This window comes from Schistocerca serialis, chromosome 2 (genome assembly GCF_023864345.2).
Source record: "Schistocerca serialis cubense isolate TAMUIC-IGC-003099 chromosome 2, iqSchSeri2.2, whole genome shotgun sequence".
Lineage (NCBI taxonomy): Eukaryota > Metazoa > Arthropoda > Insecta > Orthoptera > Acrididae > Schistocerca > Schistocerca serialis.
This window is the reverse complement of record NC_064639.1, coordinates 460,761,272-460,787,882: the sequence shown is the minus strand read 5'-3', so window position 1 is coordinate 460,787,882 and position 26,611 is coordinate 460,761,272. Positions and strand designations below refer to the sequence as shown.

The window sequence follows — 26,611 nt, the reverse complement described above, 5'->3', positions numbered from 1 at the left end:
TTTTACCAATGATTTATTTCTCTTGTTTGCTGCCTTATATTAGTTGTAATGTTGAATTTGCTTTGCAAATTTAAATATGCTGCTGCTTGCTTTGCCAATTTACATTTTTTGTCATTGCTGTTTGTGTTAACTGTTTTGTGCTGCTGCCTTGCCTCGTTCTCTAGTTTATGTATCTGAGCTCAGTAGATTTAAGTTAGTTTAACAGGAAGTATGCTATTTATGAAAAAGGCTGTGATGAATAGGGAAGAAATGCATTGAGAAGCTTTAAGAAAATAGTTTGGCCAACGAGTATTGTTAATGGGGAACTATTATTTTGTTAGGTAGGATTTACTTGGAAACAAATGATGAAGTAAGAAATATGAGTAAGTATGATTCCAAAAAAGCATGCTTAGACACGACTTTTTTTGGGAACAATGTTGAACTAAGGGAGATTTCCGAGAATAAAACGAAGTTTTGGTTGGAAATGAAGTACCACAAGTACTGCTGTACTAAATATTACACTGAAAACATACCCTGTCCTCTCCTGTTGTGTTATTCCGCTATGTTTTTTGTGTACCCTTGTATGTCTGTGTTCTTCCTCTGTTTGTGTGTTTACCTGATAAGATAAATATGGTAGAATTTTTTTTCCTTCTAATACTTAGCTGCGTTCACTATGATGAGGAATACTGTTATCCTCAAATCTAGACTTTTTTTTCTTTGAGTAGATGTTTGTACGTTATTTATTCTGTTATGTTTTCTTTTAATGCTCATGGGTCAAGTTAATGTTCCTAAGAATATTTTAATTTTTTTCATTTATTTACTTATGTCATAATTCCTGTAATATTGATGTATATACTTATTTCCATTTTTGCGTAATGCCTGTATTACTACAAATGTTATCTGTATTATCATTTTGTTGATTGTAATGATGTTTTCTGTACCTTTTTAATTGTATTCTTATGCTGTAAAATTGTAAATTGTATAGACACCAGTTCTTCAAGTTAAGTAAAGAGTAGGGATTCATTTTACTGCACACATTTCTGTTGGTCATAGTATATGCACCTGCACAATCGCAACCGATGGCTGCTGGCCATCTCTTCAAGGACTACAGTGGGTCTGCACTTTTGGTGGCCCATTACTACCATAATTTCTACAAGGCACACTGTGGGTCTGCTCTGTGGTGATCTACCAACCAATATTCTTCAAGACTTTGACTGACGCTGCTGTGGGTTTGCTCTCTTGTCGCCCAGTATCATTCCTCATGTCAAGAGTCAGCACTATGTTTCCAATGGGAGGACAACATTACTTCTTCAAGACTGCATGGTAGTCCACTACTTGTGTGTGCATTTTTTTTTACTGCTCAGACTTTGTGCATAAAACCGTCATAGACTGCTCTTCTGATGAATGATTAGAACTCTCTTTAGGGACTGTGAGGACAATTTTTGCTTTTGACCAACAGTATATTACTAATTGTGTGCATTTGATCTAGCTGATATCGTTAATATGCAAAAGTTTTAACAAGAGTCTTGGCCACTGCCCAAACTATTCTGTAAATTTTTTTGAGAGGATCAGGCTTGTTTATGTGTTTGTATGTTGGCAGCGCTATGTAGCACTGTGCACTAATAACTCTGACAGTGCTGTGCGCTCTCTGTAAGAGACTCTGTGGCTGGGTGGACTAGCAGTTGGAAGTTATCAGTCAGAGGTGATGGTAGTTGGAGGTGAATGGCAAGCAGTGATGGAAGTTGGGAGTGAGTAGTCAGCAGTGATGGAGGTTAGAGGTTAATAATTAGCAGTGTTGGAAGTTTGCAATATTAGCGAGAGCGGACGGACTGAATGTATATCCGTCACTGAGATTTATTACTGATGATTATATAATTTTTGAACTGGTTGTCACATTCTTAAGATAAATACATTGTTTGCTCTGCAACAAAATCTTTCCTTTGCTAACCACATGCCTATTAATGGTTAGAGCCTACTGTGGTTAGAATCTTTTATTTAGCTGGCTTTATTGGTTTTTGGTGCATTGCTGTAGTTCGTGTAATGAAGATTTTCTATGAGGTAAGTGACTTATGATATATATGGGTTACTGTTAGGCTTTCTTTTGATTCGGGGCTATTCTTTTGTATTAATTATTTGAAGCCAGGTTATCAATTTTAAGCAGTCAGATCGCGTTATTTGAATATTGTGAGTAATTAATGAACAGGAAAAGTTGGAGTTCTGTTTGTCAGGGCAAGTTCTGTAGGTCAGATATGAAATGATAAAGACAAGCAAAGAGACAGTACATACAGTTCCACTCAGCAGTTTAATCAGGTACACTTGCATTCAATTCTCACAGCAATTTCAGAATCAAATAAATTTAGAAGTTTCACCTCTCCAAGTTATTGCAGTTTAAGTAAAAACAATTATTAAGAAGTTTCACACTTAGAAATTTGTTTCAGAAGAGATTCGCTCCATAACTGAAAGCTTTTGCAGCATACTTCCTTACTCGGCCAACACACTAATTCGTCAGTTATACTCCCACGACCAGAACAACCATTAACGCCCAAACTTGGTACTATTCCAAATCAGTAGTACAAAATAAGGCTGACACTCAACATCACAAACATTCCATTTATGTATGTGGGCAGGTGCAAAATCGTTGTAAATATTAATTTTTCTTCTTCGTAACAGTGATAGCATGTTATTCATTCCTTGTAAACCTATGATTACATGTACTTTATGAACTAGTCAAATTATAGCTCGAAATATCGAAACTGTTACATTGTGGGGTTTTTATTGCGTACATAGTCTATGTTTTATACTGATGTTATGCAGTTGGTTGTAGGGATCCTTGGGTTGGAATCCTGGAAAATAAAATAAAACAAGGAATCATCCCAAAAGCATCTGTTCGTTGCTTGTAAGGGTGATCGATCCTCTTTTGATAAAGATTGTGTATAATTTTATTTATATGTCGTAGCGTTGTGTTAATAGCAAGGAAGGAAAAATGGGGTTTCACATCGCATCGACGGCGATGTCGTTACAGCCAAATAAAAATCTCCCCTTTCTACGCCAGGATGAGCAAGGAAATTGGACGAGTTCTTTTCGAGGGAACCACATCGTCATTTGCCTTTAGTGATTTACTGAAGCAGGATGGTCGTGGAGGGATTTGAACCGCCTTCCTTCCAAATACTAATCTGCTGCCTTTAAACGCTGCGCCACCTCGTTCGATCTATTATCAAGAGAAGGTATGTCAAATCTGTGTACTCCAGCACAGCTGAGAATGTTATGTAAGAAGATCCCCAACAGAAATCCTTTCAATAGGTGCAGAAATCTGCAGAGGAGCACATTGGGCATTAGTCGTAGCATTTGCCACTGTGAAATGTTTTCAGGAAGTATCTCTGGGTTAGTACATCAGGATCACTGATATAGTTCTCTGCGTCGTGCTTTCGATTTGGCATCAACAGACATCTGCCAGTAGTTAACACTGTCTCTAGAGCGAAAATTAAAACGTATTTTAAACTTTTATCATAATGGAAATAACATCCAAGAAGGAAAGAAGAACGAACAGGTACAGAAGTTCTCAAATCTAAATCTACTTGTCAGACTAAAACTTTTCAACAGACTGCGATTCGAAAACCAATCGCTGCCTTTGGCGGGAAATTCCTCTGTAGCTGAGATAATCTTGTATTTCCGACGGCCGCATTTGGAGCTTGAAAAGTATTTGCTTTTTGCACTGTTTCAAACTGGCAGGATGTTTGATTAAAGTGTATACTCGGCTACAAAGGAAGCAGTCGTTACGACTGATTGTGTTTTTTCTCCAGGTACTGTTTTTAAGTAGCCGGCTTTTTGATGGAGATACAAACACCGACCCGGGGTTCAAATCCCTGTCGAGCCGTCCTGGATTATGTATTCCGTGGTTTCCCTACATCGATTTAAGCGAAACCAGTATAGTCCCCTATGAAAGGACGCTACCGAATTCCTTCCCAAAACATGAACTATTCCAGTTTCTTCTCAGTCGCTGATGACATTGTCGTTGTCGTGATGTGCAATTTTCGTTTCATCCTCCCTTCTATTCTTCCGAAACAAATCGTACAAATAAAAGAAATATGTAAGATGCATCCACGTTTTGCCTTAGATCCTTCCATAAATTATTACAGTAGTACAGAATGTAAATCACCGTTGTTAAGACACTGCTCTCACTTTCCTCAGTCATATACAGTATAGTCGAACTGAACCAGGCAACGGTCGCGGGATTAGATTCAGAAAGAGAACCGAGACACTAAACGTATTAGATGACTTTAATTACTGGAGTAACAAAGTAAGTGACGATGGCTTAGGTACCAACGATATAAAAATTCTGTCCGACATTAGTAGGAAAAACATTTTTGGAAATGATAATTACCATATCTCTTTGAAATATTTATTACAATGGTCTTAGCTGAAAGTAGTTACAGTTGATAAGTAGTTTCGATCACATTGAAGGATATCTTCAGATCTGATTTATCATGAGTAGTGAATAGCAAAATTCTTTATAAATGATATGGTCAAAGCCGTAAAACAAAGAAAACAGCGAAGCAGTACACCTGTGGCAACATTTCATGGCATCTAACATCTATGAGTAAAATGCAAGACGAAATGGAAAGTTTCATGTGTGTACTATTGTGCTGTTTCCTTTATTTTTCAACTATGACTACGTACTTTTGAAAGAATTTTGACTTTTCACTATCTGTGACTAGTCATAGCTGAAGATGATCATTAAATGTGATCGAAACTAGTACCAACTGACTAGTTGCAACTGAGGCTGGCCGGCCAGTGTGGCCGTGCGGTTCTAGGCGCTACAGTTTGGAACCGCGCGACCGCTACGGTCGCAGGTTCGAATCCTGCCTCGGGCATGGATGTGTGTGATGTCCTTAGGTTAGTTAGGTTTAAGTAGTTCTAAGTTCTAGGGGACTAATGACCTCAGAAGTTAAGTCCCATAGTGCTCAGAGCCATTTTAACCATTTGAACTGAGGCTGTTACAATAAATGTTTCGAAAATTTAAACCGTTGCGGAAACTCTCGTAACAATTAAATTTGTTATCGTCGAATATGAGCTTAAGTGTTAGCAAATCTTTTCAGACGTTACCTGTCTTGAGCCTTGTACAGAAGAGGTATGTGCGTGATAAACAAGAAGAAGAGGTTTTGAGATGTGATTCTGCAGGAGCGTCTTAAAAATTACATCGGTAGATCGAATAATTAATGAGGAGGAAAAAAAAAACAATTGAACTGGAGACGTATTTATGATGTAACATGAATAAAAGGGGGTATCGATTGATAAGACACAACCTGAGATACCAGTCTGGCAATTGTGGGAGGGGTGCAGGGGATTGTAGACGGAGACGAATACTCGACTATAAAACACAGGTTTAAATCGATGAAGGTTGTAGTAGTGACGCAGAGATGAAAAAGCTTGCACAGGATGGACTAACGTGGGGAGCTACAACAAACCAGTCTTCGGACTGAAGACCCAGCAACAGCAGATTGTGATTGAACAGGTAGTTGTCTAGCCCTTACAGAATAATTGTCAAATGCCGTTAATGCGCACGAGGGTGTCACTGCTCCAGGAAACGTAAGTAGCGTTCCACACGCACTGCTAGTAAATCACAGGGCAGGGAGAGACCGAGCTACCAGTCGGTGCACCCGGCAGCTGAGCGTGGCCGTACGAACACACACGTGATGACGTCGCCAGGGCCGGGCCTGCGGCAGTGCGAACGGCGGAGCGGCACGCGAGCAGAGCCGTAGAGCGGGGCGCACACTCGCGGCCGGCTGCGAGCTATCGATCGCGCGCGCCGAGGTCAGGCGCGACGCCGTCGGGTGGGCCACTTCGGATCGAGACGGGGCTGCGCTGCAACGCACTGGCACTCACTCACCTGGCGGGGCCTCCATGCTGGCGTCGCGGCTCTCGCTGTCACCGGCCGTCACTGTGTCACCGGCGGGTGGGCGCTGGCAGTTGCGCGGCGCGGCGCGGGACCACGGCTCGGCTTGACGCGGCGCGACGCTGGCTCGCCGGCTGGCTGTGGGGCGCCACCGGCGCGGAGCACTGCCGGCCTGCCCTGCCCCGCGCCCCCTCCCCACCCGCCACGCCCACGTAGCAGCCGTCGCCATGGCGACGGCCCGCGGTACAGCTGACGCCACGAGTGCTGACCGCGCCTGTGATCGCGCGGCCGGAAAACACGGCTCGCCGCTCTGCTCTCACCAGCTGCCCCTTTCCCGGCTCACTCCGTGCTCTCGGCTCGGCGGAGATTTCCGCTGCGCGCGAAAAGCGGCCTGCCGCTTGCTTTCCGTCTCGGCCCTTGTGTTTCTGCTCTGGAGCGGACGGGCAGCGAGCCCGCGTACATTTTGAAGCGTAGCGCCGCGGAGATTGAAATCCTCCAAAAGCGCTTAATGAACGATTACTGTACGTACACCCCCCCCCCCCCACACACACACACATTCACCCACATCCACCCCCCCCTCCCACATACACAGACAGAAACACACAAACACAATTATAAGCGCTTATGAATCTTAACTTGTTAAATCTCAAGCGAATTCTGAGTGGGCGGTTTTCTATTGGAATCCACTTTCAAACTTAATAAAAAAAACTTTAATGTCTTTGTGCGTATGAAAGGCTATGATGTTCAGATTAAAAGAAATAAAATGGTGTACTTCTTTCGGGAAATAACAAGAGAAACTGAAGGGCAGTTGGACGCAGAGCCTTAGGGGCGGGGGAGGGGGGGGGGGGGGGGCGGTAGGATGTCAAACGGGCCGACTTGGAGCAGGAGAGGCATCACAGAATATTTTAATTTCCAGTGTCTATACTTTTACAAATAAATTCATAAAACTTTGTCAGCATGACCAGGAAGGATTCAGGATTCACACTCATTGCAGTGGAAGTTCGAAAACATAACGAAGTAATTTTTCTTATGTGTGAAATTTCGTCATTTTTTCACGTACTAATGGCTGCATTTGTTGTTATTGGTACACTTTTCTTCATAAGTTAGAGAGATACTTCGATGAATTTTGCACAGCATACATACCATACTTACAGGTGTATGAAACTATAGAATTAATTTAATTTACGAAAAAACGAATTAGCTGCTATATTTTGAACTTGATGTTTAGAAAAAACACGAAATTTGTAGTTAATTACCTCAATTTTTACCACAGGTTTTAATAGATTTTGAAAATTCTAGAGTTTCATACACCTTTATGTATGGTTTGTATGCTGTGCAAAGTTCATCGAAGAATATCATTTACTTACGAAGAAAAGTGTACCTGCAGCAACAAATGCAGCCATTAGTAAGTGAAAAAATGATGAAATTTCACATGTAAAAAAAAAATAAAAATACTTCGTTATGTTTTCGAACATCCACTGCTATGAGTGTGAATTCTGAATCCTTCCTGGTCATGCTAGCAAAGTTTTATGAATTTATTTGTAAAAGTGTAGAGAGTGGAAATTAAAATGTCCTGTGGTGCCTCTCCTGCTCCAAGTCGGCCCGTTTGACGTCCTACCCCCCTTAAGGAAAATATGTCGACCTATAAGACACAAAAATGGTTCAAATGGCTCTGAGCACTATGGGACTTAACATCTGAGGTCATCAGTCCCCTAGAACTTAGAAATACGTAAACCTAACCAACCTAAGGACATCACACACAACCATGACCGAGGCAGGATTCAAACCTGCGACCGTAGTGGTCGCGCGGTGCCAGACGGAAGCTCCTAAAACCGCTCGGCCACTCCGGCCGGCATAAGATACATAAAACGTTCACAGAATTTGTCGACCTCGAAAAAGTGCCCGGCAATGTGATATAGTGGAATATAATCGAAGTTCTCAGGAATTTAGTTGTAGGGAGTACGGACCCAACAGGAAAAACTAAGAATGGAACAGCAAAAATGAAGGGCTCGGATTAGAAAGAATGTAAGTCAGGGATGCAGTCTCTCGCCCTTACTGTTCGATGTATACATCGAAGAAGCAATGAAGGTAATAAAAAGAAAGGTTCAACAGTATAATTGCAATTCAGGGTGAAAAGGTATCAAAGATTTGCTGATGACACTGTTAGCCTCGGCAAAAGTGATGAAGAATTGCAGGATGTATTAAACAGAATGAACAATCTCACAACCACAACCACAACCGAAGACAGACGAAAGTAATGAGAAGGAGCAGAAATGAGCGATCACGAAGCTGACGGAATGACGAAATTCTGCTACCTTCAAGGCAGACGAAACCAGGAGGACATAAAGCACATACCAGTACAGGCAAAGAGCGCGTCCCTGGCCAAAAGAAGTCTACTAGTATCAGCTTCAGTATGAGGATCGACCAACTGACAACGACGTTGGGTTGTATGCAAGTGCATCACAGATTGTCCACAAAACCGGAAGAGAAGAGAATCGAAATATTTTGAGACTTAGTGCTACAGAAGAACGTTGAAACTTATATGTACTGATAAGACAGGAAGTGAGCAGGCTCTCCACAGAATTGGGGGGGGGGGGGGGGGGGGGGGAGGGGGAGGAGGAGGAGAAAAATTAGAAATAACGTTGACAATAACAAGGTATTATAGGGCATGAGTTAAGACATCAAGGAATAACACCCACTTGAGGGAGAAGTGAAGTGTAAAAACTGTAGGAGGTGATGAGGATTGGAATAAATCCATCAAGTGACTGCGAACGTTGGCTGTAAACGGTGTTCTGAGATAAATTGGGTGGCAGAGGAGAGAATTTTGTGGTGCGTCGCATCAGACCAGTCACAAGACTGATGGAAAAAAGTAATAATAAATCCTGGAGAACACTACATGATGATTAATTTAATAATTTGTACAAAGATCTAGATACAGTAAGAAAAGCCAAAAGATTGCAATGAATTAGGGCAGCAGAAACAGTAACATTAAAACAGGGATGGAAGAGCCTAGAAATAGAAGCCAAACTCTTGGATGCCAATTCGAAACACACTTTCATAATGTTCTAAGTAACATAGAATAGTTAAGATGGAAAGTTATTTGTAAAGACAGAGCAATGGGGCTAAATAATGTCCATTCTGCAGAGATGAGCCGTCATAGCTTAGAATGCACGGTTCGTAGCGGAAAATAATAATGGTATTGTAAGGTATTATTTTCGGTTTTACTCAGTGACTTTTTATGATACAATCATAACCGGTTTCTGCCTTCAAAGACCATCTTCAGATGAGAATAGAGAAGCTTAAATTAAGACGTGAAACAAGTGCAATTATTTTCGTTGCGAGTTTAGTGCTGTTACAATGCATATGGTTCAGACCTATGGGCGGAGTTTGATGAACAAGTGTTCATGTATAGTCAGCTAAACACAAGATCAGAAATTAGGGAATTACTGAATGAATAACTGAGTGAAATATTATTGTAGTAACTATTGTTTTCAAGGCTGAAGATTCTCTTGTAGCGGATGCGTGCATCTAGCGCAAAGAGTAGGGAAGGAAAAGTATACTTGGTTGTATGTACATAATTCCCTGATTTCTGATCTGATGTTGTCATCAAATGCCGCCCTTAGGTATGAACCATATTCATTGCAATAGCAGTTAATTAAGCCCACACGTAGGTCTAGTGAAAAGAACTGCACTTGTTTCAGGTCTTAATTCAAGCATTTCTGTTTTCTGTTGTAGCATATGAAGATGTCCTTTGACGGCCGAAACTGGTTATGATTGTATCATCAAAAGTGGCTGCGTCAAAATAAAAAATAATATCTCATAACATGTCAGTCACCGCCTTCGCAACGCAATGTATATTTTCCTTAACAATCATATTTCTTCTACTTTTTCTTTTGCCTTAATCCCGTACCTTCAGCTATGTTGGCTATCAGTCTTCTTGAATGTGTGTCATGCACACCAACACGGAAAGGCGGCTCTCTACAACCTCTTCCGGGAAGCTTCTAAAAATAAGTTTCTCTTTACAAAGATTTACTCTTGCTGAACACGAAATGTCTCAAATACAGAAGTCCAGTATATGAAGAAAGTATTCAAATTTTCTGAACTGGGTCCAACCGGGACTGCGAATGGAAAATTGAATGGCGAGCCATGAATTCCCGGAACCACGAATTTATGAACAGCTCAGCTGTTAAAGTCCCAGGCTTTCATGGTCCTAAAGGGGTGCGCGTACAGCTTAGCAGATACTGGACAGGGTGAGGTATGTTCAAATACAACATGAACAAGTTGGAATTTTGCACCGACAGTTCGTGTGACTGTGGCGATATTCAACAATAAGCCACATTGTAAGCAAGTGTCCTAAAAGACGTTCCCCATGTTGAGATCAACAGTCGACAAAAGCACCTGATGAGACCAGTGGACTGGTTCTCCCGACACCATTTTCTTATGCTCTCACTTCTATCTCCATCTCTCAGCATTTACTCTGGAATCTTCCACAGAATTTTCATTCCGTGGCTTCGAAAAGTCTTCTAGTTGTTGATGCTTCAGGTCTTGTCTCAGCTGTGTATGTCATAATTGGTCTCACTATTGTTCTAAGCCTATATAAAGCAATGAAATGGGGATTTTTTCCGTACGATCATTTCACGAGTGTACCGTGAATATCAGGAATCGGGTAAAACATCAAATCTCTGACATCGCTGCTGCTGGAAAAAGATCTTACAAGAACGGGACCAACGACGAATGAAAAGAATCGTTCAAGGTGACAGAAATGCAACCCTTCCGTAAATTGCGGCAGATTTCAATGCTGGGCCATCAACAGGTGTCAGCGCGTGAACCAGTCAACGAAACATCATCGACATGGGCTTTCGGAGCCGAAGGCCCACTTTTGTACCCTTCTACAAAGTCGTACACTTCGACTGGGCCCGTCAACGTCGACATCATTGGACTATTGCCGACTGGAAACATGTTGCCTGGTCTGATGACTCTCGTTTCAAATTGTATCGAGCGCATGGACGTGTACGGGTATGGAGACAACCTAATGAATCCGTGCAGCAGGGGACTGTTCAAGACGGAGGAGGCTCTGTAATGGTGTGGGACGTGTGCATTAGAGTGATATGGGACCACTGATGCGTCTAGATACGACTCATGACTGGTGACACGGACGTAAGCATTCTGTCTGATCACTTGCATCCATTCATGTTCATTGTGCGTTCTGACAGACTTGGGCAATTCCAGCAGGACAATGCGACACCCCACACGTCCAGGATTGGTACAGTGTGGCTCCAGGAACTGAGTTTAAACGCTTCCAACGTCCACCACAGGCCCCAGACATGAACGTTATTGAGGATACCTGGGATGCCTTGCAACGTGTTATTCAGAAGATCTCCAGCCCTTCGTATTCTTATGAATTTATGGACAGCCCTACCGCATTCGTGGTGTCAGTTCCCTCCAGCACTACTTCAGACATTAGTCGAGTTCATACCACGTCGTGTTGAGGCATTTCTGCGTGCTCGCTGGAGCCCTACACGATATTGGGCAAGTGTACCAATTTCTTTGCCTCTTCAGTCCATATTACCTTCTTTTGCATTCACTCCATATTTTTGTTTCTTCAAACTGTATTGTTTCAACACCCTACCACTTTGTTTGCTTTTTATACTTGTTCTCTAGGCTCTTCTCCGACATTTCCTCTGCTGGACAAATCAGTAGCAAAGTGTTCAAATTTTATTATTTGTTGAAGGGCCTTTCAATTTATTTTCAACTGGCATCTAATTGTTTCCACAGAAATGGTTATGCTTTTGGCTCTTTGAGTGAACATGACCATATTAAAGTTTAAGGCTGCCACGTTAACTGTATGTAAAATTTTATGCAGGTTATCACTATTTGCTAGCAGAGCTGCATCAACAGCACAACAGATTATTTTTATTTCCTCGTCCCCCATTTTATAACGACTACCATCCAATACCTTCTTTATCACCTCATGTATGACTAGCAGGCTGAGAGAGTCAACTTGTCTAATATCGTTATTAATTGCTTTACAGCCATATAAACTGGAACCAATTTTCGCCTGTATGTACTTATTGGAATAAATGTCTTCAATTGTTTTTATTAAACCGAAAGGTATGGCCTTACTACAGAGCAGGTTTATCACATGTGTTTACTGAATAATGTCGAAAGCCTTCTAAAAGTCAATAAAACAAAAATAAGCTGGTCTGTTGCATTCAGTGGACTTTTCTACAAGCTGTCCATCAATGCATGTTACATCTGTGCGTGACCTACTGGTTTCAAAATCATAGTGCTCCTCTGTAAGGGTTATATTTTTTTAAAAATTTATTTCCTAAAACCTTTCTATGAGTTTAAGAACTGAACTGAGTAGATTTAGCCCTCTGTAACTGGGTGGGTCTTTCTTATCTCCTCTTTTGCACGTGAGAATAGTGATACTAGTTGTTCATTCATTTTGAATTTTATTGCTAGTTATAAAATTATTAAATAACGTGATTAGTTGTTTAGTTAGTAGATATCCTCCATACTTCAGAAACTCATTGGGAATCCTATCTTTGCCTAAAGGTTTTTCATTATTTACCAGACTTACAGCTTCTTCTAACTCTGCCAGTGAAGTAGTTTCACCATTGTTTACTTGTATGCTAATCTCTAAAATTTTCTCTTTTTCTGGTAGTTTATTACCTTTAAACAACTCTGTTAAGTATTTAACCCAGAATTCATCATTTGCGTCGTTCACTTTCAGAATCTGATTTAATTCCCTCTGTTGTAGTACCATTCTCTAAATTCGTTTCTACAGCCGTAGAAGCCCTGTTCTGTATTTTAAAAAGATTTATCAATGTTCCTTCTTAAAAAAGATTCATTACTTCAGCAACAGCTGCTGAAACATCAGCGCCTGCAGCTGTTTGTCCGCTGACAGTGTGTTTGTTGAACACTAAACAGGAAGAGTACAGGCATCACCAACCATTGTCTTCTGTGACGTCACCAGCTAGCGTCGAAATTTCGCCACCGATGACTGAGTGCATGATGACGCTAGGGTCCTTACAGTCTGTGCTGCCTGCCACGCTGACTGTAATCTGGAAGTGCAACTATCAGCTCCTTGCTACCCTATTACCATTTGCCCATTCCCAAAATAGAATCTGGTGACAGGCTCGATTGGTTAAACAGAGAGGTATTGCAAAAGCCATCTCCCACGCATAGAGGGTTTGGTACGAGCTGTAGACACTCTTAGCGTTGTAATGCCGGTAGGAAAAGTCGGCAGAAACACGGTTGCAAATTGAAGATGAGTCCATGGGTCATAGCAAGGACACGGCGGAATCCGAGGATTCCTGGAATTTCATTGACTTTAATACGAAGAGTTTAATGAAGCGGCACGCTCACATTCCACAGCCTATGGAACTATCGAACCCGCCAGGCAATATCTGTAGTTTGAAGTTAGTGTCTATTAATTTACCGACTTCTGAAGGTGACTACCTTAAGTTGCCGTTACAATGATGTCTTTTCAAGTTTAATTATGAACAAAAACCCAATCGGTGACGTGCAAAAAAATCCACTAGCTCAGTTCTACATTGCTGGGTGAAGCAGAGGACCTATTAAGACATATATCTATCATATCAGAAAACCTAACGACTGACTTGGGGCTATCATTCAGAGATGGGCTAGTACCAAAATAATTAAAGCCAGACACGCAAAGGCTTTTTTGACCGCACCGCTGCACGGTTAGCGATTAGACGCCTCATGAATCACGCACGTAGCTGTAGAAGCCCTTTAAGGTTTTAACTCTTAATGCCCCATTTCATTAAGTGGTTCTTTCGGAAGCAATTCGGGTTGGTGAAGCCTGACATGGTCAGGGGGGAGACGGAGTTCATAATATGGTTTATTAGATAACTTATTTTTAAAGTAAAGACTGTTAATGCCTAGATCGCAATTTTCCTGTCACAATTAAAGTTCAATAACTAGTTTGGGTTACTATCTGCAATCATCTTCAGATCGGTCAAAATATTAAAAGGCGGTGAATAACATTGAAAAGCATCGTTAGCTGTAGTCATGCAACAACATGCTTTCGTAGGTACCAAAATAATAACAGTACGTTGTTGAAAACGTCACCTCGAAGAAGCCAGGTTGTAGACCAGGGCCGACCAGAAATTCTGTACGCGTGCGGTGCTCCTGCACATGTGCAACTTCCGGGTCACAGCGTGCACGCCGCAGCCGTAAGTGTTCATGTAGTGCATGTTTCTACGCACAGATGTCCCTTTATCCACTTGCTGGGATACTCTGTACCGGCGCATTCCAGTGCTCTTTCCACAGCTTGCAAGCCAACCATGGGAAGGTATTTCACGTATTAAACATTTAAAATACTGCCACAGTCTACTCATTGAGAAATCTACTTTTATGTTAGCCGGCCGCGGTTGTCTAGCGGGTCTAGGCGCTCAGTCCGGAACCGCGCGACTGCTACGGTCGCAGGTTCGAATCCTGCCTCGGGCATGGATGTGTGTGATGTCCTTAGGTTAGTTAGGTTTAATTAGTTCTAAGTTCTAGGGGACTGATGACCACAGATGTTTAGTCCCATAGTGCTCAGAGCCATTTGAACCATTTGAACTTTTATGTTAACAGTTTAACGCAGTAAGACAAGTAATACAGTTAACAACCGTGGCTTTTAATAAAACAGCTTGACGACGGCACGTAAATACGCGTAATGTTTTTGATCTAGTATTTAAGAAAGAGAACACTTAGCGACTTCCAATCAACCTTATTCATGATTTCAAATAACATTAAACTAATGCATGGTTTCCTGTAAATAATTGTCGGTGCCCTCAGTTACACCCACATAATTTCTGTCTCACTGACCTCTGAACAGAATGATAACCGCAGACCTCTCGATGATCACCTGTCATTTCAATACCATTATTGCTATATCTTTCATCAGTCCCGTCTGAAATTTGCATAATAACCGACAATAAGATGAATGTTATGTTTTATCGACTTCAGCTGAGCGTAGCCCTTCACACATTAAAAAAAACCTTAATGTAACTATACATTGGAACAATCGATTTAATGACCAATTTTCCTGATAATAATGTAACATGGAGCAGAATGAGGCAATAATGCACAGTTAGTAAACAATAATTTTTAATTATGAAAGGAATAAATCGAAACACGTTTATCACTGGTCATGAGAAATGATATAGTTAATATCGGGTACAAAAGCACGGCTCATTGACAAACGAAAGCAGTTGCGAAGATTTTCATCACTTATGCTTGATCGAAACCCTGACTTATTCATTTTCATTACCGAGAAAAATATTTCACAAAAATATGTCGACCCGAACATGGACATAACTCTCGCGGCTCCTCGGTGCAGGCGTGGAAATTCTTGTTGTGAAAAATTTTCGTAGAATTCTTTTGTACTTCGCACTGCAAAGAACTTGTTCTTCAGTCTTGTATTGCACTGTAGGTCGATCAGTTCCATCTGTAGATCATTCGGAGCATCTTCAACTAACGACGAGAACGGTCGAGCAAAGAGGCGAATGACAGGAGAAAAACTCGTAACATCTGCAAATCGTGCTCGAAATTGTGCCTTAATTTTTACAATTATTGACACGTATTCTTGAAACCTAGCACTTTCATGGACCAGTCCAAGAGTCGGGAAATGTGCAGTGTTTTCTGTCAATAGCTGGCTCTTCCAAAGCGCAAACTTCCTTTCAAAGGCATTTACTTTTTCCAACATGTCAGAAATTAAATTATTTTCACCTTGCAAACTGACGTTCAGGCTGTTTATGTAAAACGTAATGTCCACGAGAAATGCAAGGTCTGACATCCAACAATCGTCTTCCACCATAGGTTCACTTTTTCCCCTCTCAGGTAAGAATGTTACTATGACCAAACGTAAATAAAAAAATATTTTCAGCATTTTACCTCGACTGAGCCAGCGTACTTCGGTATAGTAAGGTATTTCGCCGTACTCTGCCCTAATTCCTCCAAGAACCGCCGAAACTGGCGATGCGTAAGCCCATATGTCTTCAGATAGTTTACAGTACGCATAACAATTTGCATGAGGTTTTCTAACGTTACTGATTTTGCACAAAGCGCCTCTAGATGCAGAATGCAGTGAATTCCATACAACGTCTCGTCTGTGCTATGGCCCTAGCTTTTTGCGCATGCGTGCTATTGGTCCTCTCTGATGGCCTTGAATTGATGGTGCTCCATCTGTGGTCACTGAGACTAACCGATTCCAGTCCATACCGACACCATCAATCGCTTGCTCGACAGCTTGGAGTAAAACCGCACCTGTAGTAGACCCTTTCAAAGGTACTAAGTCCAAAACGTCCTCTGTTACACGAAGTGCGTTATCGACACCTGGTATGTATATCACAACATGGGCTATATCTGTAAGACCTGTTGCTTCATCGTGCGCAACAGAGAAAGCAACAAAGTCTTTAGCCTTACTTATTGGCTGCCTGTGCCCATCGCCGGCCATAGCACTGATACGTCTTGTCACTGTTTGTTTGGATAGACTGATTTCTTGAAACCTGCTAACGTTCGTGGGACACACAAGTTATGCAGCATCAATCAGACACCCTTTCACAAACTCCCCTTCGGAAATCGGTTTCTCAGATTGTGCAATTCTTAATACGATTTTAAAACTTGCTCGCTGTGAAAATTTAGTGTGGTTGTCATTCTGGAAAACTGAAAACATTACATTGTACAGCGTACAGTAAAATAGACATAAATGTCACACAAGAAACTAAGAGTTCAAGACGTATCAGTTACTTTGACGTACAGTAAAATCGAGTTGGTGTGCCTCTTCCTTTTTCTTAAGGACATTCAATTTTGCTTGCCGTTCTTCGCTGTTGAGTACACTACACTCGTCTTTGTGATATATATTGCACTGTCTTTCAATTGAAAACTTACGCTGGCCGCCTATTATTCGGCGGCACAGCAAACACTGTGAGTTTTCACCAACGGCTACAAAAAAGAATTGCAGTCCCCAGTCATTTTTAAACGACTGAGAACATAGATCTCCCGTCCTTTGCTTTTTCACAGTACCTGCCATTTCTCAGTACTTCTCTGTTAAGTTTACTGTCACCAGGGGTAAACGAGACTGGGTATGTTGCGCTCTTGCTTGTACCACACAAACAGGGACGTGGAGCCGCCGCCGTTCATTTAGGAGACATGTCTAATAACAGATGTCGCTGTCGCACACGTGCGCACATGTGCAGCACATCCGCACGTCTGCACACTGTGCAGAGTTTGGCCGGCCCTGTTGTAGACGGTAATTTCGCTGGTTGAGGGCCATGTAGAAAATTGTCCCGTTGAATGAGCACTCATGCAATAATAGGAAAATGGTGCTATAGGCATTAAAAGCTTTATTTTAAATTTTTTGTTTAATAAACATTTCTGGCTTGTTTGCGACCCACAGATCGTCCTAAGTGGCAGGTTAACATGAGTCCACATTCACCACTCTAAATCAACTGACGAATATTTTGGAGATAAAACGTCAACCAGTTAGGTTGTTTAGATTTAAAAAGAGCCCTCCAGAAGAGATGCAAGGCAAATCCAGCACCAAAAGTCAAATGAAAAATGTGAGGAAAGAACGTCTGGATTGTGCTGATAAAAAAGGGAACTGCAAGTTTTGTAATAAACTTGATATTGTCATTATATGGAAGTAGTTTCAGACACTTGGTATCAAAGATCGACGAACATTTATCATGAAAAATAAGCTGTGTTTGTGTGCATCTGCCCTGGTCGTTATGCTAGTAACTGCAAGCTCCTACTTGTAAAATCTGCAATGATAAACACAATATGTGATAATTAAATCAAGACCCTAAACTGCCGACAGGCGGTGATATACATCAACGAGGACAGTTGAAAGTGTGTGCCCCGACCGGGACTCAAACCCGGGATCTCCTGCTTACATGGCAGACGCTCTTTCCATCTGAACCACCGAGGGCACAGAGGATAGTGCGACTGCAGGGATTTATCCCTTGCACGCTCCCCGTGAGACCCACATTCCCAACTTGATGTCGACAGACTACATTCGAAGTGCCCCTGCCCATTACACTCATTACTCGCGGCTGACAATCTTATCGAGTCCCATAAGAGTTCGGGCAATGCGTGTGCATCCGCACAGAAGGTCAGTGGCCTGTTACCCTTAACTATATGAAGATGGTATCTGTTCGTTCAGACATGTCCTAAAGAACAGATACCATCTTCATATAACACAATATATTGCCCAGAAGTCAGGTGACATAAGGTGTAATCAGACTGGTAGCTCTAGAAGCTGCTCCTTGTCCAATCAGACTACTTATAGAAGACCGGATGAAAGCTTCAATAAATTATTGTCAACAACCGTTGGCAAGATTACAGACAACAAAGGTAAATAGCAGTGTTGTAGATCGTTACTAGACAGCGCGAGCCAACTGTCTTGTATCAAAGGACATGCCCGAGAAACTGAAGCTGAAGATCAGTTTTTCTAAGTAGGGTAAACAATAGCTTTATCACTTCTGTGTCACTCACTTGTACCGTTGATGTGTTTTCCAAGCTGGATAATTCTCACATTAAAACCAGTTGTGCTATCATGGACAATGTCGCCATTTAGGTACATAGGCACAAGAATTTTGAACATCCTCTGTCCCATTCAATAAACTGCGCAGGTGGTAACGTAGTTAGCTGTTGTACAAGCCTTTTGGGTAACATGATCCACTGAGTACCTGCATAACATGCAGCCACATAGTAGACTGTCATTCTGCAGTAACTTAAATCCTCTTAACATTTCAAAATTCAGTGGATGCGATGGCCTATGAGATCCCAATTACCAGGGACGGAGTTTTCAATTTGGACAAGACTTGGGGCCTGGAAAGTAAGTCATTGGAATCTCACCGGCCATCGCATCCACCATAGATAGGATATGCATAGAGAATGTGCTTTTCAAGGAATATCAGCACAGGCTCTGAAAAACAAGACCATCAAAGGGCGAAGTCGGTGTCGGATGTCGAACTCAGCTGTAAATAGTGGCGAGGGGCTACTGGCGAATGCCTTGGTAAGCAACTTGTATTATTATTTATGGCTAATTAGATCTGTGCTGAGACCTGTCGAATCTGAAATATAGTGTCAGTTGATTGGGAGACAGTAATTACAGCCAAGTAATGCAGTATGTGGAAAAATTAACGTTGTGTAGTATACGTTACATTCAACTGGGCCACTTCTGTTGCGTCGTGATCACAAACTTTGCGCGTGATCGAACATGTGAAGCGATTAAGTAATACGGTTCTCGACTCCGCTGTTCAGAGCATGCCTTTATAAGGAATCGGTGCTTTTTCTGGCGTCTGATTGGTTAGTGTTCGAGGTCAGCCACTTCAGGACGCCTTGACACGAGGATCGCTAGGGTAGTTTGAAGGTGAGTGCACATGGAGAAAAGTGTGTGCTGTAATAGTGCTCATTTTAATTGTTTCTCTTCAAAAAACTTGTAATTGTTTTGAAATAAATACACACAAATATGTGAAAAGCAGTAGCATACATTCCAAGAGGGTATCTCACGATTACTAAAAGCGTGTTGGCAAGAATAAATCACGTTTTGGCAGTGCTGTTGAGGGGCCATGTTGTAGTTTCCGTGTTAGGGAATTACCAAAATTAGAGGTAAATACTAATGCGTTGGTGACATAATGACAGTTACATAATGACAGGTTGATACTTGGAAAATGAAGTTCCTGGTTTAAGAGCCACGCGATAAGTCACTGTTTACTTGGTATCAAAGAGTCAAATAAATGGTCAGCCAACTGCAGTGGGGCCTTTCTGTGGCCTCTGACGTCGTGACCATCTTTCTTCTTGGGATGTAGGTAGATGTCTACGTAATTGCCGCTTCTCGGAAACGGTAGCCAATGAATGAGATGAGAGTTTTCTAGAAAAATGTACGACAGCGGTGATTAATGCTTGTAAATGCTGTGCTACTTTTCTTCCTTTTATTTTGGCTTCAGGCCCATCGACCACACAGGCAGCAATAATTGTAACTGTAGAGGCTTAACATAAACATTACTGTTTTAATTTATTATTATTATTTCTTGTTGTATACCGTAACTGTAGTTGTCGGTGTTGCTTTGCTGTCGATTCTGATAAGAACACCCCTATCACTGAACTGTTCATGGTAACACAATCTCTGCCCTACCTTCCTATTCATAACGAATCCTACTCCCATTATGCCAGTTTCTGCGGCTGTTGCTATTACCGCAAACTCATTCGATCACAAATTCTTGTCTTCATCCCATTTCACTTCAATGACTCCTACTATATCTAGATTGAGCGTTTGCATTTCCCTTTTTTAGATTTTCTAGTATCCCTGCCACGTTCAAGTTCCTGAAATTCCACGCCCCGACTAGTAGAACGTTATCCTTTCGTCTTTTAATCATGGTCATCTCCTCAATGGCAACGAAACATACTAATGTTGAGTTTGTGCCTGTTTTCAAGTGGTACGATCCACCCCAGTTGAATAGCTCTGTTAAGAAGGTCTATACGGAGTTGGATCGACTGCTTTGAGCTGGTGCTGGGCCAGGGATTGGTTTGGTTCCTGTTGACACTATTGTTAGGTGGGGCTTTCTTTCGCATGGCCTGCATCTCAATAGAACAGGGAAGGATATACTGGCTAGGATGATAGCAAATTGCTTAAGGGGGGACACTGCATCTCATAGTAGTTCTTTTTTAGGTCAAGCTCATTATCTACACATTCAACATTGAAATAAGACATATCTGAAAATGTTAAGCATAATACTTGTGAAGGGAAAAAAATAAGAGTAAATTTACTACATAAAAATGTTGGAGATTTAAAAAACAAAATTAATGAACTTCAGATGTATTTAGATGAGCTACAGTCTACAAAATCCTGTTGATATTATTTGTATTTCTGAACGTCATTTAGGTAGAGAAATTGAAATGGTTAATATGGAAGGGTATACCTTAGCTTCAAAGTATTGTAGAAAAGAGATGGAGAAAGGAGGAGTTGCCACTTATATTAGAAAGGGTCACAACATAAAAATACTGACATTCTTAAATACTGCAGTGATCAGCATTTTGAAGCATGTGCCACACAAGTAGAAACACACAAAAGAAAAATAATCATAGTCACATTATACAGAGCTCCAACTGGTAATTTCCAGGTATTCACTAAGCAGCTCGATGCAATATTAAATTTCTTAACTTCTAAAAATAATAAACTCATACTAAGTGGTGATTTTAATTTAAATTTTCTGGAGGATAGTCACTCAAGATCCATACTAGAGTCTCTTACCACTTCTTATAATCCCACTACCTTAGTAAAGTTTCCAACCAGTGTTATTGGTACCAGCAGCATTGCTATTGATAACATTTTCATAGATACTACCACACCAACAAATCAGAGTATAAATCCAATATTTAATGGCCTTTGAGATCTTAATGCCCAGTTTCTTACATATAATATAGTGGAATGTGATTCGACTAATAACAGGAAGTAGGAAACTATACAAATAATAAATGAAACAGGAATTGAAGGTATAAAAAACTGTTTGAGGAATATGGGCTGGAAAGATGTATACAAACCACCTGGGATAAATGAAGAACATAACTGTTTCTCTAATATGGTCACATGTCACAATGAAAAGTGCTGCCCTAAGAAAGTAATCAAAGCAAATAGATTAAATATTTCAAAACCTTGGATTACAAATGGAATAAAAGTATCTTGCAAAGCAAAAAGAAGACTGTACTTAATGTCAAGGGAAAACGATGACTACAGAACTAAATCACATTACAAATTATATTGTAAAATTCTAAACAAAGTAATCAGAACCTGAAAATGTATTTATTTTCAAGAAAAAAATAAATGCCTGTAATAACAAGATAAAAACTATATGGAACATAGTAAAAAGTAAAACAGGAAAAACTAATCAGGCAAATGAGGAAATTACGTTAAATGTAAATGTAAATGTTGATTAGAGATACCTCCAAAATTGCAGGCACTTGCAACAACTTTTTCCTTTCAGTAACAGACAACTCAGGTTTGCATGGTTCCTCAGAAGACAGCCTAAAATATTTAATAAATGCATTTCCGCAGAAGTTTGACAAAATTCAAATATATCCTACCTCAGCGAAAGAGATTTGTCATATTATTAGCTCTCTTAAAAACAATTGTTCCAGTGGTTATGATGGAATCAGCACTAACATGATTAAATGTTCCTCCTCATAACTTTGTGACATACTGAGTTAATTTGTAACGAAATCCTCCCCAGTGGTACTTTTCCAGATAGGCTTAAATATGCTATTGTCAAACCATTACACGAAAAGGATACAAATAATCAATGAAAAACTTCCATCCCATTTCATTATTGGCAATATTTTCAAAAGCGCTCGAAAGGGTTATGTACAAGAGACTTTGTAAGCACTTAGTACAGAAAAATATTCTCATTTACAATCAGTTTGGATTTTGGAAAGGGCTGTCAACTGATAAAGCTATATTCACTTTTACAGATGATATATTAGAATCAATAAATCAAAAGTTATTACCACTTGGGATATTCTGTGATCTGGCTAAAGCTTTTGATTGTGTTAAGCATGATATCCTTATCCAAAGTTCAAATATTATAAGATAACAGGAGTAGCAGGCTCATGGTTCTCATCCTGTCTTTTTAATAGGGAACAGTGTGTGTCTGTATCAGGCTTACCACATAACAATAGTTATGAAACCATCAGACAAGGGGTGCCCCAGGGCACTGTTTTAGGTACCTCGTTGTTCCTCTTATATATTAATGACCTTCCATATGCAGTGTCACAAAATTCAAATTTTGTCTTATTTGCAGATGATACAAGTATTGGTATAAAAAACAGTACCCGTGATCTCGGTGAACAATCAGATAATGAAATATTTGTAGGTATCAATGGGTAGTTCATAGCAAATGGATTGTCACTGAATTTTGACAAGATCCAGTACATACAGTTTAGTACCTCACAAAGAATACCTGACCCTATAAGTATAATGTATTCAAACAATGGAATTAAAGCTGTAGACAGTGTCAAATTTTTAGGACTACAAATTGACCACAGCTAAGTTGGAAAACTCACACTCTAGACTTAATGAAGCGCCTTAGTTCAGCTGCATTTGCAGTACGCATGATAGCAGAAATAGGTGATTTAAAAATGAAGAAATTAGTTTATTCAGCCTACTTACATTCACTAATGAGTTATGGAATCATCTTTGGGGGAAACTCCACTCACAAAGTGAACATTTTCAAAATTCAGAAACGAGTCATTAGAATTACATCTGGTGTCAGTCCCAGATCATCATGCAGAGACCTCTTTATGAAACTTGGTGTTCTAACAACTACTTCTCAGTACATATACTCACTGATGTCCTTTGTCATTTCCAACATGTCTGTTTTTATACAAAATAGTGAAAAACATGATTATAATACCAGAACCAAAAACAATCTGTAAAAGGACTATAAAAGCTTAACATTAATACAAAAAGGAGTAAATACATGGGTACCCACATATTCAATAACTTACCAGAGCATGTCAAAGATCTTGTAAGTGATAAAGATCGGTTTCAGAGTGAATTAAAGAACTTCCTGTTGGACAGTTCCTTCTACTCCATCAATTAATATCTTCACAAGGATTATAGTTCATAACTGTCTGCATTAGAATTGTACAATTTCCATGTATCTGAGCAGAAAAAAAATACTTAGACTCTTTCCACATCCCAGAGACTCCTCTCCAAGGGATCCATGGAAAACGATAAATGTAATGTAAAAAAAAGTCCCCTCCGGGAGTTACGAATGGGGGACTATTCCGGAATGTTCTGGCAGTGGAGACGTCATCATGACACTTTTTCAGCCACAGGCCACATGTCCTGTAGAAACACGTTATGTGCCTTAAATGCAGTGTTTCCATTGCCTTCTGCTTCCTCATGCCGTTGATCATTGTTGATTTTTCCGCCATTAGGGAAAGTTTCCCACCCCAAGGACAAGAGAGTGCCCTGAACCTCTGTCCGTTACTCCGTCCTCTCTGACAAGGCCGTTGGCAGAATGAAGGTGACTTCTTATGCCGTAAAGTTTCGGCCGCCAGTGGTGATTATTAATCAGAATATAGGCGTGGCGGGCTCCGAACACAGGACGCAGAACATTTTGATTACTAATCAAAGACACAACTTTTTTTTGCTGGTCTAATTTTGTTCGTTATTTTTCGTTGCATTTGTTCGGGGCAGACGTCCCGTAACACCTGTTCAAGTTCATCGTTGATCCGTTCACTCAGGTTTTTATTACAGAGGGCAGCTAACCCTCTGACCGAACACTCTGAGCTACTGTGCGGGCTATATTACGCGTAGTTAACTATTACCAAAGACAATTAAAAATTTAAAGCTGTCCTGTGAAATTCTGTATCGTGCCATGCAGTAAGCACTGATAGAATGCGAGACGCCAGCAGTTCCAACACACAAAAGTAACAGAATAAATAGGTATTCTACATAAATTTTAAAATCGAATTTTTAAAGAACATATATATGTCCAGAATGCTTTTATTACAATGTGCTGTAATTTTATGTATGCAAACTGACAAAATAAAATTCTGAACACTAAGCGATAATGATATGAATGTAACACTGCACTGTAAAAGTAAGAACGTCGGCATAACAAATGAGATCTGTACTTGACTTTACCAGAAGTGACGCTGAGAATGATTTTCAAATTCCGTACTTAACTGTGAATGGTCTTACTGTGTCCTGACTGATGTTAAACTGGCCCTTACTAAATGTTATCTCCTTGTGGCAACTGTAGCTCGGTACTGCTGGAGAGTAATGAAAATTAAAATGTAGAGCAGAAGCAAACCAGAGAAAGAAAAGAAAAAAAAAATGTTGCCCAAGTGCAAAGTGAGGAAAAGCAACAATGGTAAACATATCGTGCTTTATATTTTGAGAAACTGTGTTCCTATAGTTGCAGAGCGGCAACACAGAAAACTGAATTTATTGAACAATGTAGAAGAGACTTGCATTAAAAAACTGTATTGTGAATCATGAAAGTCATTCCTTAACAATTACAACAATCTTCAAAAAATTCAGTTCTTATTACAAAAATGTTACTGTTTCATACAATACGTTACTGTAATGGTAAAGAGGTGGTGAAACTATAGTTTTGAGTACAAGCTATGTGAGCAGATAAACTTGTTTAATCTCGTCTTCACAATGAAAATATTGACGCAAACCAAAGAAGAAAGATGATGCTAAAATCTGACTTCAAAACTCATGATAAATTATGCGCGAGCAAGCAATGCAGTGACCACGTTATTTGAATATCTTCAGAGTTTCCATATCAGTCTTTATAAAATAATATTTACAAAATGCAACATCGTCTGCGTTTGCATCCTTCATGTTCTGCTGGTTATTTTTAGACCGTTCAACAGCATGACCAACACTCAGCTCTCTCTCGCCTACTTCACTCTGAATGCTACACTGGTAACGTGGCAACGACAGAGCCACTGACAGCAACGGATCACATTGCTTGTACTCGGATCCTCTGTGGTGTGTCGGCCAGAGTAGCAGAGAGGTTCTAGGCGCTACAGTCTGGAACCGCGCGGCCGGTACGGTCGCAGGTTCGAATCCTGCCTCGGGCATGGATGTGGGTGATGTCCTTAGGTTAGTTAGGTTTAAGTAGTTCTAGGTTCTACGGGACTGATGACCTCAGAAGTTAAGTCCCATAGTGCTCAGAGCCATTTGAACCATTTTTGAACCTCTGTGGTGTAACACTTTGACTATTGAAGACTTCTGTTTCAAAAATATGCAGTGTAGAAATATGAGCCAATGGTCTCGCCGCAGTGTTAACGGCAAATTTCCGCCAGATCATCGAAGTCAAGCGCTGTTGGGTTGGGCTACCACTTGGATGGGTGGCCGGCCGGGACTGCCCAGCACTGTTGGTAAGCGGGTTGCACTCTGCCCTTGTGAGGCTAATTGACGAGCTACTTGACGGCGAATTTGCAGCTCCCGTCGTCTAATTTGATAATGGCCGGGAGACTAGCGTGCTGACCACATGTTCCTCCATATCCGCATGCAGTGCCGTTAGCACACTCGACTGGCATTCGGGAGGACTACGGTTCAAACCGACGGCCATCCAGATTTAGGTTTTCCGTGATTTCCCCAAATCGCTTCAGGCAAATGCCGGAATGGTTTCCTTTGAAAGGGCACGTCCGATTTCCCTTCCTATCCTTCCTTAATCCAAGCTTGTGCTCCGTCTCTAATGACCTCGTTGTCGAGGGGACGTTAAACTCTAATCTCCTCCCCTTCCTCCAATAACACCCATCGGCTGAGGATGACACGGCACTCAGTCGCTACCTTTGAGCCTTCCAAGGTTTGTCCGGACGGAACGGTACAAGTATGAAGTATCGAATAAAAAGAGAGTTCACATCATGTTCACTTAATACGAAAAATAAGCTAGTAAGCTTACAACTGTCAGAATAAGGTCAGCATTGTGAACGGTACAATATGCCAAGGCTGTTTAATTATAGTCATCACATACAAATCATTTATTAGAATGGATTCATATGAGTGCCTTATTCAAGATAGTTTGTGTGTTCAGATCCAAGCTCCTAATTGAAGACAATACGCAAAGATACAGTGCAGTATTTCGAGAACTGGGCTGTAATAATAACGTTAATTGAGCCAATTGAACTTAAAGTAAACGTAAACACCATTCAAGCATTTAGCCCTTAGGCCTGCTCCGACTGACAGACTGCTGCCGAGGA

The 26,611-nt window shown here is 40.8% G+C and overlaps 1 protein-coding gene across 2 annotated transcripts in view; it reads right to left on the bottom strand.

The window, feature by feature from the left end:
- The window catches only part of LOC126457360 (schwannomin-interacting protein 1 homolog), a 1,975,729-nt gene that overhangs the window by 1,034,420 nt on the left and 914,698 nt on the right, over nt 1-26,611 (bottom strand). Inside the window, exon 1 of one of the 2 annotated variants that reach the window (XM_050093598.1) lies at nt 5,867-5,926. The exons of the other annotated variant lie outside the window; for it this stretch is intronic. The gene's annotated coding sequence lies outside the window, so the exon portion shown is untranslated. Of the gene's footprint in view, nt 1-5,866; nt 5,927-26,611 lie in introns of those variants that run through there. 2 annotated transcript variants of the gene reach the window in all.